Source organism: Pistacia vera, unplaced genomic scaffold, assembly GCF_008641045.1.
Source record: "Pistacia vera cultivar Batoury unplaced genomic scaffold, PisVer_v2 Contig653, whole genome shotgun sequence".
Classification (NCBI taxonomy): Eukaryota; Viridiplantae; Streptophyta; class Magnoliopsida; order Sapindales; family Anacardiaceae; genus Pistacia; species Pistacia vera.
The window spans coordinates 337,619-344,875 of NW_022196505.1; positions in this window are offsets into that span (position 1 = coordinate 337,619).

Consider the following 7,257-nt stretch of genomic DNA (forward strand, 5'->3'; position numbering starts at 1 on the left):
AATCGAATGGGAGATCAATGAATGATTGATTGATTGATCATCTATATTGAGAAAGATGTATTTGATAAAATTGACAATAAGATGATTATCTAACGTTTTCATAATAGGAAAACTCGCCGAGGACAATTGTAGAAAAATTGTTTTATTTTTACAAAAATTGTGTTTTTTGAAGATATTTATTTGTATTTTATAACTTTTTGTTGAAGCTCTTCGTAATGGAAAAAAAGTGTGATTATGCTTGGTTTTAATTCTTTTTTGTTTATATTTTGCCCCCATAGAGGGAAATTCCTAAATCCGCCACTGGCTCCGTCTAGGGATGGGCATTTCCCCGACCCGATGGGGATCCACCCCGCACCGCCTTGAATGGGGCGGGGAATCCCCGAAAAAGCCAAGGATGGGGTCGGAGATGATCCATTGAAAATTCCCTAATCTTGAGGACGAGCCGAGGGAAGGGGATTGTGCAATCCCCGCCTTGCACCATGAAATCTTGCCTGCCCCGCATCTTGTTATTTTATTAAGAATTTTATGTTTTTTTTTTCCTTTACGAGACTATATATCAAGTTAGGGTCCCATGATTTAAGAATCATGGTTTTAAGTAATATATCTAAATATTTACTTTTATAATACTTTCTAATATTTGTATTAAATTTATAGAAAAAATAATTTAAATGAGGGTGTCTAATAATTAAATATATGTATTATTATTTTGTGAATTTCACAAAATAATAATACATGCCCCAAAAATAAATTAGATTAGATCATTACAAAACCAATGTAGAATTTACACAATTGCTTAACGTTAACGAGTTACAAATTACACAAATTCAATTATCTTTTTAATTAATTAATTGATTAGTATATTATGATGTTAAACTTAATCAATGTTGGGAACTTGGGATAATGGGATTTATCCCTTTCACAAATGGACTAATTTTATTAGTTATAGTGGGGATAGTGCTTTATGAATTAATTAATCAATTTACCTAGTAAATTATGTTAAGATTGAATATAGTTATATTAATTCTATGAAAAATTAATTAATCAATAAGGCTAACTAAGTCTAAACTTGCATACAATTGAATAATTAATCAATTTACCTAATAAATTATGTTAAGATTGAACATAGTTATAATAATTTTATGAAAATTAATTAGTTAACAGGGTTAACTAAGTCTAAGTCTCAATACAATTGGATAATTAATCAATTTACCTAGTAGATTATGTTAAGATTGAAATAGTTATATTAATTTTATGAAAAATTAATTAATTAACAAGGCTGACTAAGCTTAAGCCTTCATATAATTGAATAATTAATCAGTTTACCTAGTAAATTATATTAATATTGAATATAATTATATTAATTTTATGAAAAGATAATTTATTAACAAGGCTGACTAAGCCTAAACCTCTATACAATTGAATAATTAATTAATTTACCTAGTAAATTATGTTAAGATTGAATATAGTTATATTAATTTTATAAAAAATTAATTAATTAACAAGGCTAACTAAGCCTAAACCTCCATACAATTGAATAATTAATCAATTTATCTAATAAACTATGTTAAGATTGAATATAATTATATTAATTCTATGAAAAATTAATTAGCTAAGTTTAAGTCTGCATACAATTGATTTATAGTAAGAAATTTGGTAGAAATGCCAAAAGAGTTAGTTGTTATACTAAGATACTTGATTAATATTCAATTCATAGAAAAATCTGCATATAAAAATGAGCCTTATTTATAGTGGGTAAAATGATAATTACAAAAGAAAAAAAAAAAAAACTAATTAGGAAACAAAATGGCATAAAAATTAATTCTGTCTTATTATATTAGCATTTTTAGGATCATTATTGATCCCTATGGGACAAAAATCCCTAAAAGGATGATTCCTCGTTTGGGAATAAATCACCGCAGGGGAATTTCCCTACAAAACCCCATTCATTAGGATGGGGCAGGACGAGTGATTCCATCTCCATGGGCCGGGGATGGGGGTCAGAGTTGAGATTGGGAACGGGGACGTGGAATGAGATCCCCAACCCACAACCATCCCTAGCTCCGTCCCTGCATCTCATATTTAGCTGTGATTTCCCTCTTGAAAAGGAAAACCATAAAAATCAAACTCTCTTCACATTGCACCAGTCAAATCTCCCTTATATGTTCTAACTTTAATTTCTAAAACCTAGAAACCATAGCTACAACTCGTTGTGCATACCAAGTGAACTCTAAAGAACTAAATCCAAAAATGTTTTTTATACCAAACAAGAAAAACTAGGTTCTTTACTTAAAAGTTCATAGCCATGCAAGATTTGTAGAGGAATAGAGCCCATAAAAAAATAAGTAACGTAACTGAAGAAATGAAAAAAAGTCAACGAAAGAAATGAAAAAAAGATTGACATTTAGATTCGTAGAAAATGGGTGCGGGTAAACCCGATAACAGTCGAGTATTGAAATTACTTTCAGGCCATTAGCGAAAACGGTTATGTTAAACGGATGAAGCCTAACACTTTCAATCTTCAAAATCGTGGAACAATAGGCAAAGAAGTGAGAACACTGACAAAAAGTCATGAGAGTGCAACAATTACGACGATTTAGGTTTCTAGTCTTTGGGATAAGGTTTTATTTTTATGGTCATAGAGATAAAGCTTCAGGAGAGGTTTCTTTTTTGAGTGAAAGAAGAGAGAGTGAGGGAAATCAGGTGTAACCTGGTCAAGGGTTCTTGATGTTAGATTTCTATATTGTCTCTACTCTATATTCTATAATTTGTGAGTTGAGTGAGTTTTGTGTTCTTGAGTGGTTTTACTTAGGGGTGTAATCGTATTGGAAAACTCGAGTCGGCTTGAAAAGTAGGAGCTTGAGCTCAATCAACTATGCAAATTTAGTTTTCTTCATCTTTTTTGACTAAAAACCATCGCAACAAACAAGTCAAACTACTTTTTTTTTTTTTACTGAAACCATCGCAACAACCCAAGAAAAGATTTCTTCATACTGCCTGCTGAATAGAGTCCAACCTCTTTCACGTCCGCGCCCACATTATGATCTTTTTATTCAAAGCTCAGAGAAAAGTCAAATCTATCTATTGCTTGGCCATTGTGCGAGGGCCTTGCGGCAGCCATATCTAGTGCCAAGAAATTGGTTTTTATTTTTTTCACACAATAATCTTCTCTAATATCTAATTTTATACAACATACACAGACATAAGTGCTGTTCATTAATCATGGATTACATCTAACAAATATTATTACAGATTATAATTAATTTGAGATATTTCACTTAAATAATAATTTGTAATTCAGAGTTGCTGTACATTTGGTGCTTTTGGTAATTTCAGAAAATGGGTTCACATCTTTGAATGAGAAATTAAATTAACATAATAATAATAAATTAAAAGAAGATGTAACAAATAAGGAAATAAAGTGTGAATTAATCAATAGGCAAGTTGTATTAAATAAGTAACTAACTAATAATTGGGAGCACATTATTTGGTCAAAGGTCAAAATTAACAAATACACAAAACGTACTTTTTTATATAATACATTTATTTTTACTTAATTAAAGTTAAATTTGATTTATTATTGTTATTATAATTACGAGGTGGGGTGGGGTGGGGATACCTTTATCCCCATCCTCAGGGACGAGGAATTTCCTCTATCCTTGTCCTCATCCCCGATATTTTCGGGGAAGCCTTCGGGGCAAGATGAGGCCATTAAAAGGCACCCGTCCTGCCCATCCCATTCGGAGTGGGGTTGGGGCGTAGGCAATTCCCTGACCTCGGGGATGGGGGTAGTCCTGCCTTGCACCCACCCTACCATGCCCTGCCACGCACCGCAAACTATACATTTATTAAAAAATTTATATTTTTTCCTTTTATTAGATTGTATATAAAGTTATCATCCTATGATTTAAGAATTAAGATTTTAAGTCAAGTATCAAAATTTGTGATTATTATCTTAAATTTATTATTATATATTTTAATTATAGATTAAAAGTAACTTTAAAATGAAATGGTATGATTAATATTAACTTATACTCTTAGGCCATATTTGGTTGGGGGGAATGTTACATAACTCCAGTAATGTTATCTTATATTACTAATATTATCACATTTGATTGTCAAGTAATATAAAAATTATGGTAATTCTCTAAAACCAATAATAATTATTGTTCGTTATATATGTGGTAATCTGAATACCACCATTGTCTTAGGGTCTACTTGGGAGTTTTTTTTTTTCACTAGTTTTAAGGGGTTTTTAATTAGATTGGTTTTGAGGTGTTTTAAAACCATTACTTACCAGATTTTTTATCCACTGGTTTTGACTTACTCAAAAACCCCCCAAAACCAGTGTAGTATATTTTTTTAAGGATTTATAAAACACCCCAAATTGGTTGGGTTTACAATTTTATTCCACAAATACCCTATCCACTACAAAATTATTCTAATTATATCCAAAAGAAAAAAAAAATTAACCATATTATACTCGTCTCCAACCATATTAAATATAAAATAATTTTGATCAATCATTAAAAAAAAAAAATTTATTAAAATCTTATTTCTAGTTGCTTTCTTGGAGAAGTGGAGCTACAATTTTTCAACCATTTCAGATGCTACAAAGAATGGCGAAGAATGGTAAGGAGATTTTATCACATTTGAAGTTATAAAATACTAATAAGTAGAAAACAAATAATGAACCCTTACCTTGTAATTGAAAATACAAAACTCCCAAGTACTGGTTGAAGTTGGGGTATTTTTATGGGCATATATATAAATTTATCATTTTAAAAAACTGTCAGAACCGCTGGAAAATAAACTCTCAAGTATAGGTTGGGTGTTTTAAAAACCACTACTAAGAACCCTTCAAAACTGTTACGGTAGTTTACCCTCAAAACTGCTATGGTGGTTTACCCTTATAACCTCCACCATGGAACTCCCAAGCGAACACTTAGGTATTCTAAGATTACTTAGTAATTTTAATTTTGTTACAATTGTACCCCTAACAGATAATATGTTACGACATTAATACCTTTGTTCTTAAAACAATTCACCCAAAACACCTCAGCCACCTTCCGACGCTTGCCGACCACTACCGTTGCCATTGCCTCCATCGTCTTTGCCACCGTTGGCCATTGGCCACCAGCACCTACCGATGAATGCTGGCCATCGCCTTCCGATGACTGCTAGCCATCGCCATCACCTCTGTTGGCCACCACCACTGGCCGACAACTAGCAGTCGCCAAAAAAACGCACGATCGATCAGATCTAGTTGGACATGCGTCGATGTTGCTGTTGGATGAATCTGGCTGGAAACTACGGCCATATTCTAGCCATTAACGACAGCTAGATTGATGCATGACTGACTAGATGTGGTCGGTCGTGTGTTATTCCGACGACTACCGACCCGCGATGGTGGCCGACTGTCCTCTTAGGTGGTTGGGGTGTTTTTGTTAATTTTTAAACTTTTATTATGGGTGTATTTTAGCTAAAATCTCAAATGTAGGGGGTTAAAAAATAATCTAATTAATAATATTAAAAAAGAAGGGCAATTCTATAATCTATACAATATACCCATCAATTTATTCCTCTCAACAAAACATATCAATATAACATGCTCACCAATTTATTCAAATCTAACCAAACATATTTTATATAACATTTCCAGAAATTTTCAAAGTAATCCATCTTTCCATTAATATATTATTCCAAGTGCGTTTGGTTAGGGCTGTAGGAAGATAACTCCGTAATTTATCTTTTATTTTGGACATGCCCATGTTTGGTTATCAAGTAATTAAAGATTTTGGTAATATTGCAAAGCCAGTAGTGTTTACTATAGGTGATATAGGGGTAATCAGATTACCATCTCAGGGGGTTTTATTCTTTTATTACTAAGGTAATCTTAATTTTGTTCCTATTTTACCCTTAATTAATAACCATTTCAGACACAAATGCCCTCATATGTCTACCAAATAACAATTTGCCCTACTGTACGACATGACTTCTGCAACCTCATAAATTAATTTTTTGGACAGAAATGCCCCGTAATACATGTTACAATTTTACCCCTAAATAATTAAAGTTCTGGATAGTAATGCCCTTATTATGAAAACTATTTACATGAATACCACCCAAAACACCCCAGCCACCCAAGATGACCGTCGACCGCCAGCCACCACCACCAACTATAGCCAATGGTCACCAAAACGGCGCATAACCGACTGCATCTGGCTGACCATACAGCGATCTGGTCATTTCTAGCCAGATCCATGGCCATAAACGGCCAGATCTGGCCAGCTGTGCACCGTTTCAATGACTGTCAGCAATGGCTGGCAGTGGTGGCTGGCAGCCGACAATCGTCTTAGGTAATCAGGGGTTATTTTGTTAAATTTTAAACTTTTATTGTGGTTGGGGTGTTTTACTTAAATTCTCAAATGTAGGGGGTAAAAGTAACAATCTAAATAATCAAATAATAATAATAATAATATTTATTATTATTATTATAATAATGTTTAAAAAGAGGGGCAATTCAATAAATGGCTCTCCTAGAATTTTTTTATTCCCCCCAACCAAACATATTAATTATTTATACCCACCAATTTAATCAAACACATATAATATAGTATTCCCCTTAATCTTCAAGGTAGGTAATCTATCTTTAAGGTAATCATATTTTTTAAGTAATAAAACATTCCTGAAACCAAAGGCTTACCTCCCAGTAATACAACATTCCCAAAACCAAACGCCTTCTGCTCTTAGAAGGCATTTGGTTGGGGGTCATCTCCCTCTACTGAGGTAATGTCATCTTATATTACTTAGATTACCATGTTTGATTGTCAAGTAATATAAGATTCCGGTAACCTTCCAAAACCAATAATAATTATTATTGGTTATATAGGTGGTAATTTGATTACCTTCCATTTTCTTAGGTATTTTAAGATTACTTAGTGATGTTAATTTTGTTACAATTTTACCCCTTATTAATAAATTTTTTGGACAATAATGCCCTTATTTTGAAATTAATTTACATTAAGTTTTTGGACAGTAATGCCTTTACACTTAAAACAAATTGTAGGCCAACAAAGACCACCACCACTCAACAGGAACCACTGCTAACCGACATGGCTAGGACGGCGCACAACCGGCCAGATCTGGCTAGTCATGTGCCAATTTAGCCATTTCTGGCTAGATCCACCATGGACTTGGCTGGAAACAGCTAGATCTATGACCAAATATCTGCCCGTTGATGGCCAAATTCTGGCAGGA